Raw genomic sequence first — 14,257 nt, 5'->3', positions numbered from 1 at the left:
AGAGACAGCCCAAGAACATCTTTTAATAAAGGCATGATATGCGTTTTCTCTTTTGGGATACTAATATAGCCATGTGTGAGTGTAGCAGAGATGGAGTGGAGAGCATATATATCTGTCTTGTAAATGTTTTTCTGATCACTTGTCTGTGATGAGCCATTTTTATATTTGTATTATTTATATGTTTATTATGTAGACTTATATACAGCCTTTATCTGTTTATGTATTAAATTAAACACACACACACACACACACACACACACAATATATATATATATATAATTATTTTTAGAAGTACTTTTATAATATATGTATATATATATATATATATAAATATATATGTATATATATATATATATGTTTATGTATCTATTTTATAAATGTAATAGTTTTACAATATTAAAAATATACATAAAATAATAAACATTCAGTTATACAAATATAATTATATATGTATTATTCATGTTGTTTTTTTATAAATTAAATATTAGCCTAAATAACAAATGCTATTTAATATATTTGTATTTCAATATATTTAATAGAATTATATCAATATTATTACATTTCATATAATCAGCAGTACTTATTATCAGTACCAATGACCACCTAGTTTTATTTATTTGTTTGAAATTTCTATGAATTTATTGTATGTGCGCATAATTCTCTGTTGCATCGCAACAATGATAAAATACAGAGATAAAGCATTAAATACACACCTAATGCACATCCTTTGATATTTTGTTGGTCTAGTGCTAAAAAGCTTCTTGTGTGTGTCAGGGGAGTGAAAAGAGAATAATTATGAAATATGTCCATTTTATTCTGACCAAAATCACTTGAGCACACATAATGTCATAATTATGATTTTCAAACTCATAAGGAACATCCCAGGAGGAGGACATGAAGACAGCATTAGTCTATGTGCGTAAGATCCTCATGTTTTCCAAACACTTCTTTCCATGATAAAGACAAATGACTAACTGTTGCATTTTCCTGTGCCACAGAATAATGGTTGTTTATTTTTTTTTAAATTCCAGGTTTTGAGGCAGAGTAGTTCAGAAAGTCTGTCTTTACAGGTTTTGAAAGTTATAAAGACTGCCAAAATTGAGGAATTACAAAAAACAAAACAAAAAACAGGTCCCATTTTTCAGGGACCTGTTGTTTACACAAACTGCTCCAATCACTTGAATTGTGGGAAAGTGTTAGCGTGGGTGAGTCTAAGTGTTTATGTCTGTTTATATGGAGAGGCGTCGCAGAGATAATGATCTCTAGTGAACACTTTCCTCCGATGCATGTTCTCTTATCCAGCACTGGGAGCGAGAACATCAAACCCTCATTTATGTTCATGCAGTAATCCCACACTGGTCTCTGGCTGACCCTCGGGTAACATCGAATCTGTTATGTAGATGATCTCTTAGGGCCATTATGGCTGACTAACGCTCCTTGTTTTTTTTGTTGGCCTTTTCCCGTTTGTTTGGCTTAGAGCAACAACATGTTCGAAACCTTCAAAGTTTAACAGTGCTGATAAGGCACCTTCAAAAAGTTTACAAAATGCAGCTGCAAGTGGATTAGCTCATGCTTTGCTTGGTCATGGACAGAATCTCCACAGACATCTGCAAAATCTCAACACCTGGCATTCATAAAATTCAGGTCATGCTCTGTGCATTGTTGTAATTTGTTAATGCTCTGGTATCACTGTAGTTTTCTCAACTATAACAGTTAGTGGTTACACACTTCAAAGGAGTTTTTGCAAGATAGAAACAAGTAAACCACGTTTTGAGGGTATGGAAGGAGCTGGGAATCAGGTGGGAATATAAATTTACTGGGAATAAGCCTTTGTGGTGCTCCAGACACATTGGTATGACTGGATTCGCAGCATCGTCTGAAATCAGCTTTTGTAGAAGCCATTAAAGGGATAGTTCAAAAATTCTCACATCACTCACTCACCATCATGTTGCTGCAAACCTGAATGGCTTTCTTTTTTTCGGAGGAACACAAAAGATATTTTGTAGAATTTGTCAACTGGTTTTGTCCATATAATGGAAGTCAGTGGGGTCCAAAATAACACTGAACCCATTGACAAAACAATTTTGTTATTATCAACTAAAACAAAACAAAACAAAATATTAACTTAAAAAATCTAACTTTAATTGTATGGACACAAACACTGTTATTGCTAAGTAAAGCTAAAATAATAATAATAATAATAATAATAATACATCTTTTTTTGTTAATTAAAATAAAGCTGAAATAAAATATAAATATTTGATGAAAAAACTAAACTTAAACAATCTGCTAAATAAATAAATTTAATAACTTTAATTACTAAGTACTCAGTAATTTTAAGTACTAAAATGACTAAAATTGACGCGAACTACCCCTTTATGTATACGGCTCAAGTTTGAATCTTGCTGCAAAGTTGTTTTAACCTTTGACCCTTGAATGGTCGTGCATGACCTCATGGGTCTGTCAAAAAACATCAATCCCCTAAACCCCCTGTTCTTCTGCTCCCCTCCCTTTTGCTGCCCCATTTCTCTGCCCCAGTTTAGTCATTCCAGATTGTTACCCTAAGCGGCATGTGCAACACAACAACCGCTCCTGCCCCAGTCACATGACTGTGATGCTGTTGCCAGGGTTACTGCGGAAGACTTCCTGCCGAGCAGCCTTCAGGCCCACCACTGCTGCCGTCTTCCGAGTGCACACTAAAGAAAGTGCTAGAAGAACCGATTAGGTCCATAGGTCTCTGTTGCTCTGGGTAACATCAGTGCCGCCCCCCACCTGTGGTGGAGAAGTGGTCTGGAGGCTATCCTGGTCAGCCAGTGGAATTTACTGCCACTTTAACAGTTGCTGTGAATCTGGTCAGGTGCCATCTTTCTCACAGTCTCACTTCCTCTTCTCCTATAAAACATCCCATTTAAAGCCTTCAGCTCTAACTACCTCTTCTTAAAGCAGCAAAACCCATAGGAAAGAAATAGCTTTCTTTAGCTAGCATTGAGATGAAATGGATAGCAAATGGATGGATGTTGTTTTTGAAATCTCAATAATGCAACAAATTTGCTTAGATATTGACCTTGAAGAAATGTCACAATTTCGAATTTTTGACACTCTAATTATGACTTAGTATGTCACAATTTCAAGAACTATGACTTAGTATCTAATATTTTTAACTTTTTATCTCATGTCACAATTTCAAAATTGTATCTCACAGTTATGACTTAGTATCTAACATTTGTAACTTTTTATCTCATTATGCTTTTTAGGTCATAAATATGATTTTTTTTTTATTTATCTCATAATTTTGACTTTTTATGTATTTAAATTTTAGTATGTCACGATTTTGACATTATCTGATAATTATGGCTTAGTATCTTATATTTTCAACCTTTTATCTCATTATGTCCTTTTATCCCAATTTTGACTCCTTATCTAATTATGATTTAGTATCTCACAATTTCAACTTTTGATCTCACAATTATGATTTAGTATGTCTTATTTCTAACTTTTAAAATCTTTTTTTTGGATGTTTTATGTCATAATTATGTCACAATTTGAACTTTTTATTTACATTTTTATTAAATAATTTGTGTATTTGTGTCGTCTTTTTCATAATTTTAGAGACTCTAATCCCTGACCCTAAACTTTTGATTGGTAGTGTATTATAATAATGACATATTTGCCCACTATATAGTGTCAGATACCTATACTGAACTGGCAGCTGTAAAACATCATCTTCAACTATGTTTGACATGTTCTCTACTGACGCAATATTACTTCCATCTCAAACGTAGATCCCAGAAGCAGATTTGAGCCTTAAACTAGCTTAATAAGAGTCCTTGTGCAGCGCTTTTCAATCGTATTTTATCCTTTTCAAAAGTCCTGGGCGTCGATGAAAGACAGAAAGCAGTGTCATCAGAGTTTCGTTGACGTCAAGGTGATCTCAACTGAGTGGTGAAAGTGAGTGAATAATGCAATGAGTGAACACAGACTTTGTTGTCCCATGAGAGGTCAGATAGAGGGAGTTAAATGAAGTAGGCAGCAGAAGGGGAAAATCCCTCGCACATTTGAGCACAAGCACTCACGCCACCTGAGTTTCTGCCCAGCAACTAACCCTTTCGTTGCCACACCTCCTCCATTACCGTACGGTCAACTGTAGTGACAGGCGGGCCACAGACACTGTACCGCAGCGGGAGGCATGTCCCGAGGAGGAGGAAGAGACTGTTTTTGGTGTGTTCATAAGCATGAACTAATAAGCAGTAAGGGTGGGCACTCATGCATGCATGCTCCCCATCACTGCGTTTTACACACAATACACAAATGCAGTGGCGGTATGCATGGCAGGGTTGAGTGTGTGGGGCAGCCGACCAAATGGAGTAATAGAAGCAGACTTTGACGGGACGACCCACTGCTAGAGGAGACTAAGAACCACTATGTGAAGAACTTTATTTAGAACAAACACAATGGCGGAGTGGGTTATGCATGTGCCTCACAGGATTCAGTCCTGGCCTGTGTCATATCCTGCTCCTCTTTATACTTTTTCTCCTTCAATGTTTCTGTCTCTTTTATTTTTATTCTGTCATAAAGAAAAATTAATTGGTTAAATAAGAATGTTCATCATGATATTTAAACACTGTTCCAAAATGCATGATCATATTATCTGAGTAAACTGTTCAAAAACCTTTGTAATACTATCACATGTTCTTGTAAGTGTAGGGGAAAGTAGGATAAATTGAGCCAGAGATACTATTATAGATTTTAGTTTTAGTTATTTTAGTATATGAAATTAAACTAAATGAAAATGAGAAATTTTGCCTTGGCAGCTAGATTTTGTTTTACTTAATTTTTAGTTAGTTGTTTATATACAGTATATATTCATATATAATTAAAAACAATATGTAAATATATTTAAAATATACATATATTATATTTGTTTTAATATATATTAATAATATGAAAATAATTTCAAAATTGTAATAATTTTGTATTGTAAATATATATGATATACATATGATAATTATATAAAGAATTATTATGCTTTTTCATATCAAAGTCAAAGAACATTTACTACATCATAATAAAATTTAATTCAAAGCAAATTTAGACAGATCAGTCAGAGAATGTATATTAATCATGACTTACATTTACATAAAATATAAAATCAAAATGTTTTGCATTAAGATTAGCAATTAACTACAAGAATATATATATATAATATATCAGCATTGGCCATGATTCTAGATATTCTGATCTCTAGATATTGATGTCAGCCATTCAAATACCCATATTGTATTTTGTGTAATCTTGTTGCCTAAAGGACACAAAACATGGCTTTACCTTACCCCATTCTCCCCTATGTTCTTCTTTTCATAATTTTGCATTGAATTTTCTGCAAACTATGCACATTTCTCTTGATTTAAGTGCTTTCTTTGTGTAATATGGAGGTGTGGTGTTACCATCCTCCACGCAAGCAGAAGCAGTTATATTTACATCACTGTGTGGGAGAGCGAAGGTAGCGTTTAAGAAGCAGGAAGACGTGTGTGTGTGTGCGCCACACTGCACTTCATCTCATTTTTGCTTTCTTTCCTCTTCTTTGTGTGGCTTCCTGGGGTTTTTGTCTGTGCTCAAGTGAGCGTGTGTATCCAACACATACATTTACCACGGTTCCAGCCGTCACACACATGTGTGTTGAGTGTCGCAAACATACTGGAACCTGCTGTTCATTTGGCCTGAAGTTGCACAGGTCCGCTGCTCCTCATTAAGCACATCGAGATACTGACCTCTTGACAGCCGCCACAAGTGCCTATAAGGCCTGTCTGTTCTTTTTTATAGAATTCTGGGTAATTTGCTGGTCTCCACACAGGCTGTTTACCACAAGGAACATTGCAGTGGAGGGAACAGTGTTGGTTAGATGGTGTCACTGGTGTGAGAAACAAACAAGAGAGACCACAAGTAATTTGCACATGGTGGCTGAGTTAGACTAGAGCCAGTCTCAGAGCTCCTTAAAGGGACAGTTTACTAACAAAAGACAATTCTGTCATCATTTACTCAAAAAATGATGTCATCCTCATGTAATTCCAAACATGTAGGACTTTCTTCCCTCTGTACATCATAAACTGACATGCTAGAGAGGATGGTTTGTGTACTTTCGTTTACATTCATTTTTCGATTTTTAACCCAGAAATGAAATACGGAAAATGTGTTTTTTTTTCTCTTTAATGGTTCAAACACTGATGAATAGAATAAGCAGACGCAAACTAATTCTCATCATTCAAAATTCGTATTTCATTAAAAATAGTAAAAATGATACAAAGCTTATTTTTTAATGTATATAAATGCTAAATTTAATTTCTAGCTTTTTTAGCTTCTCTCAGGGTTTTATAAAAACCCTCTCGCTCTACTGACCTGGCTACAAGTAACCTATTGCTTTATGAAAACCTTTGGCTTTGATATTTTTATGATTTTTATAATTTTTCACGCCTAATAACGTATTAAATACTCATTACATATGTCTTTGCAATTAACTGTTTCAGGGCCGGAACTACGGGAGTGATAGAGGGAACGAAAAAAAAAGCAAGAGAACATCAGTTGAAGCTGTAGAAATAGGAAAGTTAAGGGCGTCCATTTAAAGGCGTCATATGATGTTGCTAAAAATAACATTATTTTGTGTATTTGGTGTAATGAAATGTGTTTATGCGGTTTAAAGATAAAAACACATTATTTTCCACATACTGTACATTATTGTTTCTCCTCTATGCCCCGCCTTTCTGAAACGCGTCGATTTTTACAAAGCTCATCGGTCTGAAAAGCGAGGTGTGCTGTGATTGGCCAGCTATCCAGTGCGTTGTGATTGGCCGAATACCTCAAGCGTGTGACGGAAATGTTACGCCCCTTACCATACTGTGATGCCCTGTCCGGCCGGAGCGATGATTCAAAAACATTAAAACCCATTATAAACGAGGCATTTGTTGCATCCAGTGGGGGCACAATTACGGATTATAATGACTTATACTGTCTTTTTACACATTGCCGCGTAAACATAAAACCATGTCTGCATTTGTGATTGGAGAAATGACAAACAAGCGCTACTCTATACTGCTCAAAACTCGCGTTTGAATCATCAGTGGCAAATCCTTTAAATGAAAACGTACTTACAGTCTGTGAGTTAGAACAGCCGGCATTGTAGTCTACTCTTCCAGGATCAGGAAACAGTCCTCCATAAAATGTGCTGCACACAAATGAATATTTGGGTTGAACTGTTCTGGAACAGTGTTGTAAATTCAACTTAACCACTGATTTCTAGTCGTGTCCTCTTTTGGAAGTGTGTTTTGCTTTCACAACGAAACACAGCGTCACACACGGCGGCCTTGAGTGAGCGGAGGATCGACCTTGAGATTCAATGAAGGAGTGGCCGGTGGGCTTGCGGCAACCACATGTGACGACCCCGGGCTGGACTCCGCTTCATCCACAGTGAAAGCCAATCCGGAGATCCACAGCGCGAAGTTGATTTATTTCCTCAGCAACCAGCACGAATCAGCTCCAGGCATAACGAAGCGGATATCGTCGTCTTTTGGAAGGCCAAATAAAGTAGTTTCGCTTTCACAACAAAACATACAGCGCCTTCACGACATGGCGGCAGCAACAATACTAGAGCGAGAATAAAAGTTACGCCTTCTTTCTTTGCGTGAACATTTGGGCGGCGTTATGCAAATCTTTCCACATCGTGACATAGACATGTGGGGACGTGTTAGAACGAGCCGTTTTAGGTAGGCGTGGTAAACTCTTAACTTTTATAAAGAATATCTCTTTAGATTTGAGACTTTAGTCTTTGCAACTTTACAGATCTTCTTTATGCACCAAGAGCTTGTAATACTCCAAAGAGAAAGGAAAAATTGAAATTGCATCATATGACCCCTTTAACTATCTTGGTAACGACGGAACTTGTGACCATAGTTGCTTTTGGGAAACGCACCCCTGAACACGCAGGAGAAACATTACTTCAAATTTGGCCTAAGACATTTTTTTTCTATATTTGTGCATTTTTCAAATGTTCATTAAAGGTGCAAAAAGTCATAAACAAATTCTAAAAAGAAGCCAATATTTTACTTTTTCAGGCAGCATTTTGTGTGTACGGTTCTAATGTCAATTTTGGTTTTCAGCATAGTATTTAAAAATACAACAACCATTCTTTAAAAAAAATTTTCATCATGGTAAAAAAGGAAAAATTAAAGTACATGGACCCAGGATGATCATGCTGTTCTTTTCCATGTAATGACTGAGTTTTATTTTACATGTAACTGAAAATGATTTCAGATTATTTTGTATTATATATATATATATATATTAATAATGATTTAAAGGTGGGCATACTAAATAAAATCCCATACATTTTTTGGTTATTATGTGTGAATAAAGACTATTTAGTCTTAACTTAAGTTTGTTATTTGCCTAATAAATTACAATACAATTTTTTTTTAAACAAGTTTTTGATTGACAGATTCGTAAAATATTTGTTTTCTCGCTTATGACAGGTGGTCTAATAATTTTGTTAAGCACTATATATATATATATATTATATATATATATATATATATATATATATATATATATATATATATGATTAATAATAGCAATTATTGTTTTTAAAATTATTTATTTGCACACACACACACACACACTCACACATACATAAATGTATATTTTTATAAATAATTATTTTATGATTATGTTTCATTGAAATATGAATTATAACATAATTGTATGGAATGGATATTAATATATATATATATTTAAATTTATAATTAATAATCATTTTCAAACATTTGTTTAATTATTTATTGTTTTTTATATTTCATTATATTCTATTAAAAGCAAAAATCTGCCCCCGAAAAACATTTAGGAGGAAAATTTTGGCCCTTAATGAATTAATTATTTCTGACCCTGATAAGTGGGCGCTTCTATGATATTCTAGTCCCTAAATATGGCTCTGGTCCCTCGATCTTTTATCCAGTTACACTGTTAGCACCTTGTATAGATTTGTCTCTACCACGTTTGAGAGCAAGGTATGATGGGCTGCACATTTGCTCAAAGTGAGTGCCGTGCATAATCTGTATACTTTAAAAACTGCGTCCATCTTTTGCCATCCACTTAGTCTTGTTTGTTTTGTTTAATCTCTCTTTGTCTCTTTCGCTCCCCTCCGCCTCATATTTACACTGGTTTTCGCTGCATCTCTTCCGCTCTGCATTCAGACGGTGTGCCAAGCACGGTGGCATCGCGAGCAAGGGAGTGGAGAGGTTGAACAGCAGTTTGAAATGTGAATTAGAGGGAGAGAGGGGCGTGCGAGAGCTCTCTGTGGCCAGGAATCAGTAACCACGCTTTCATTTTATGACATTCTCTCGCTTGAGTGTGTCTGGTAAACACATGCACAGAATACAGCACCATATCACACTGCTGAACAAGAGAAGCCACGTTCACCAGAATATCCCGGAAGGTTTACGAGTGGATGACGAATTGCTAACTTAGAGAAATGTGTCTCTTTGACAAAAACACACACGTTTACAACAAATATGTTCATTTAACAAACTGAATTTATTCATTAATTCAAAGCTGAAGGTCCCTTACACAAAGAAAATATATTTCCTTATATATTAACAATCAGTATATTAAACTGTTTAATGTATATTGAAAATGTATATACAGAATAACATATTGTGTTAATACATTACAATATATAGAACAATTACAATTTTGAATGATATGAGACAGATATATTTTGTGAACTGAGCACTCAATCCATAAAGTTATAAATGTCAAATATAATTTTCCACCCACCATGTTGCCTCATCATATGTTCATATGTATCAATATATAGCAATACACGGTCCATACATATATTGAAAAATATAATCACTAGCTTCCCATATATGATTTAAATTTTTTTTATAAATAATGAAATTATTTTTATTTTCTGAAGAAAAAATGGATCTGTCTTCCCATCCAAATCTTGGCGCTCTAATGCTATAATGTAAGCGCCACTAATTAATTACAGTCTGTCATGTTATCTTAATCCACATTTCTCTTTTGTGTTTCTGTTTGTTCTGCAGGAGCCGAGCACTGTTTCCGTAATTTCAGTGCTCCAACCGGAGTGATCGAGTCTCCTGGTTTTCCTGACAAGTACCCTCATAATTTGGAGTGCTCCTTCATCATCATTCCTCCTCCTCAGACAGAGGTCACACTCACCTTCCAGACCTTTGACCTGGAAAACGACCCTTTGCTGATGGGGGAAGGAGAATGCAAGTATGACTGGCTGGAAGTTTGGGACGGCCTGCCACAAGGTTAGTGTTGGTATTTTATTCATGTATACTTTAAGGACCCATATATACGCGTTTCAGAAAGGACACATTAAAATGATCAAAAGTGACAGTAAAGACATTTATAGTTACAAAAGATTTCTGAAACATAATTACAAAATAATCCTAAGAAAATGTATTAATGGTTTCCATCATATAAAGCAGCACAGCTGTTTTCAACATTGATAAAAATAAATGTTTCTTGAGCAGTAAATCAGTATATTAGAATGATTTCTGAAGGATCACGTGACACTGAAAACTGGAGTAATGATGCAGAAACTTCAGCTTTTTTCAATATATTAAATGCATTCTTCGTGAGAGACTTCTCAGAATCTTACCAACCTAAGACTTTTGAATGTTTTTTTTTCCTTTTTACGTTTTTCCTCATTTATTTTATCAAGTCGCACAAATACTGTGTAGAAGATAGCGTTCATAGTATTGTGAACTGAACATCTCAACTACTCACACAGTAACTCAAATTTCATCACTTCCCATCTCACACACTATCAGTCTGGGATCAAACTCAGCTCTTGTTGTGCTGACATCCAGGGATCACAGGAGCAAGGGAGAGGGACAGTAAATCAGGGATAAGTATGAGAGAAATCAGAGGAATACTATGAGGAAAGCTCATAATCCATGGAGCTGAGGGAATTTGAGGCACGCGATGCCTCAGCAGATCCACTTCACACTAAGAAATGCTTCTAGCCTCTCTAACTGATCTCAAATCAGTTATTTTCCCCCCTTTCTTGTGTTCAGTGGGACCCCTGATCGGACGATACTGTGGCACGAAGATCCCTCCAGAGATCCAGTCTTCCACAGGTCTTGTGTCACTTTCCTTCCACACTGACATGGCTGTGGCCAAAGATGGTTTCTCTGCCCGCTTTAACATGACTCACAAGGAAATTAGTGACTGTAAGTATAATTTTTATAGGTAAAGTATATATATATATAATTTTCTGATCATCTCAGTTGTCTAACCCAGCAACTAAAAGTAAACACGGTGATGCAAATCACTGTTCTGTTTGTTTGAGCCCAACTTCAATACATTAGACCAACGGTGTGAGTTTGAGGTGGGACTGTCTGTTTAGTTGACCAATTGTAGACTTGGACGTGTTTGACCTGTTCGCTATTTTTGTAATTCTGTTTGATGGCACAAGTGGTTCAGAAATTACCCTTAAGTGGATGAAACGGCATTTACAACACAACAACAATTCCATAATGAAACATTTTAGAAAACATATAGGCTCATTAATAATATATGTAAATTAAGTTAAAATATAAATATATTTAATTTAATTAATTAATTTATTTAAAAATGTAAATTCAGTAATTTAAAAATATATAAAATAAATATAAGTAATAAATAAGATAAATAATAATAATTTAATAAATAAAGGGCCCTATTTTAACGATATAAGCGCATGGTCTAAAGCGCACGGCGCAGGTGCACTCAGGTTGTGTCCGAATCCACTTTTGCTAGTTTAACGACGGGAAAATGGTCGGCGTGCCCGGGCACATGGTCTAAACGGTTTGTCCCTATTCTCTTAATGAGTAATGGGTGTTTTTTGGGCATAACATGCAATAAACCAATTAGAGTCTCATCTCCCATCCCCTTTAAAAGCCAGTTGTGCTTGCGCCTTGGTGGGTTTGCTATTTACATGGCGGAATGTAATTTTTCATTTTAAAAAATGTTTGTGTACTGCTGCGTGTCTCTGTGTGTGTAATAAGCAAAGTGTACACGCATTGTACAGCCGCCTATAGGCGCATATTACTAACGCGCTCTTTAAATAACAAAGAAAAAATATCAGCTTTAGACCAGGCTTGAGTTGGTCTATGGCGCAGTCTATTTTCAGTTCCTCAAAATAACAATGCGCCAACAATGCACCTGAACACACCTCTTTTTCAGACCAGCACACCCATGGGCGCACAAATGGGCGCAAATGCATTTGCTATTTAAACAACGTTAAAAAACACTTGCGGCGCGCCGGGTGTATGATGGGGCCCATAGTCTTTTTGGACAGTGTTGGGTTCACTGTAATCAGACTCACAATTTTCATCTGGTAACTTTCACCGAAGGTTTTAGTTACCAATTGTAAGATAACATATAAAGATGTACTTAAATCTTACTTAAGTGGATTAAAAAACTCTTCATCTGTAATTGCATTTAAAATAAATGTAAACTATTTGCATTTAATTCCAATTCACATGCAATTAAGTGCCCAAAACATCAGGTAGACGTACCGGTCAAATACATCTATCTAGTGCAACAAAAATTATTGCAGAAAAATGCAGCACAGTGGAACACACACACACACAGACACACACAAAACAGCCCTTAAACTCCATCCTTAACAACCTCATGCCATCCCATATGTACAAACCCAATTCCAAAAAAGTTGGGACACTGTACAAATTGAGAGTAAAAAAGGAATGGAATAATTTACAAATCTCATAAACTTATATTTTATTCACAATAGAATATAGATAACATATCAAATGTTGAAAGTGAGACATTTTGAAATGTCATGCCAAATATTGGCTCATTTTGGATTTCATGAGAGCTACACATTCCAAAAAAGTTGGGACAGGTAGCAATAAGAGGCCGGAAAAGTTAAATGTACATATAAGGAACAGCTGGAGGACCAATTTGCAACTTATTAGGTCAATTGGCAACATAATTGGGTATAAAAAGAGCCTCTCAGAGTAGCAGTGTCTCTCAGAAGTCAAGATGGGCAGAGGATCACCAATTCCCCCAATGCTGCAGCGAAAAATAGTGGAGCAATATCAGAAAGGAGTTTCTCAGAGAAAAAATTGCAAAGAGTTTGAAGTTATCATCATCTACAGTGCATAATATCATCCAAAGATTCAGAGAATCTGGAACAATCTCTGTGCGTAAGGGTCAAGGCCGGAAAACCATACTGGATGCCCGTGATCTTCGGGCCCTTAGACGGCACTGCATCACATACAGGAATGCTACTGTAATGGAAATCACAACATGGGCTCAGGAATACTTCCAGAAAACATTGTCGGTGAACCCAATCCACCGTGCCATTCGCCGTTGCCAGCTAAAACTCTATAGGTCAAAAAACAAGCCATATCTAAACATGATCCAGAAGCGCAGGCGTTTTCTCTGGGCCAAGGCTCATTTAAAATGGACTGTGGAAAACTGTTCTGTGGTCAGACGAATCAAAATTTGAAGTTCTTTTTGGAAAACTGGGACGCCATGTCATCCGGACTAAAGAGGACAAGGACAACCCAAGTTGTTATCAGCGCTCAGTTCAGAAGCCTGCATCTCTGATGGTATGGGGTTGCATGAGTGCGTGTGGCATGGGCAGCTTACACATCTGGAAAGGCACCATCAATGCTGAAAGGTATATCCAAGTTCTAGAACAACATATGCTCCCATCCAGACGTCGTCTCTTTCAGGAAAGACCTTGCATTTTCCAACATGACAATGCCAGACCACATACTGCATCAATTACAACATCATGGCTGCGTAGAAGGAGGATCCGGGTACTGAAATGGCCAGCCTGCAGTCCAGATCTTTCACCCATAGAAAACATTTGGCGCATCATAAAGAGGAAGATGCGACAAAGAAGACCTAAGACAGTTGAGCAACTAGAAGCCTGTATTAGACAAGAATGGGACAACATTCCTATTCCTAAACTTGAGCAACTTGTCTCCTCAGTCCCCAGACATTTGCAGACTCTTATAAAAAGAAGAGGGGATGCCACACAGTGGTAAACATGGCCTTGTCCCAACTTTTTTGAGATGTGTTGATGCCATGAAATTTAAAATCAACTTATTTTTCCCTTAAAATGATACATTTTCTCAGTTTAAACATTTGATATGTCATCTATGTTGTATTCTGAATAAAAGATTGAAATTTGAAACTTCCACATCACTGCATTCTGTTTTTA

The 14,257-nt window shown here is 36.1% G+C and overlaps 1 pseudogene; it reads left to right on the top strand.

Moving 5' to 3' along the window:
- LOC107549422 (neuropilin-2-like) overlaps window positions 1-14,257 on the top strand; it is a 104,403-nt pseudogene that overhangs the window by 39,834 nt on the left and 50,312 nt on the right.

Source organism: Sinocyclocheilus grahami, unplaced genomic scaffold (assembly GCF_001515645.1).
Source record: "Sinocyclocheilus grahami isolate Dianchi unplaced genomic scaffold, SAMN03320097.WGS_v1.1 scaffold372.1, whole genome shotgun sequence".
NCBI lineage: Eukaryota > Metazoa > Chordata > Actinopteri > Cypriniformes > Cyprinidae > Sinocyclocheilus > Sinocyclocheilus grahami.
Note: the sequence above shows the minus strand (reverse complement) of the source record. Positions and strands in the feature narration are given on the sequence as shown.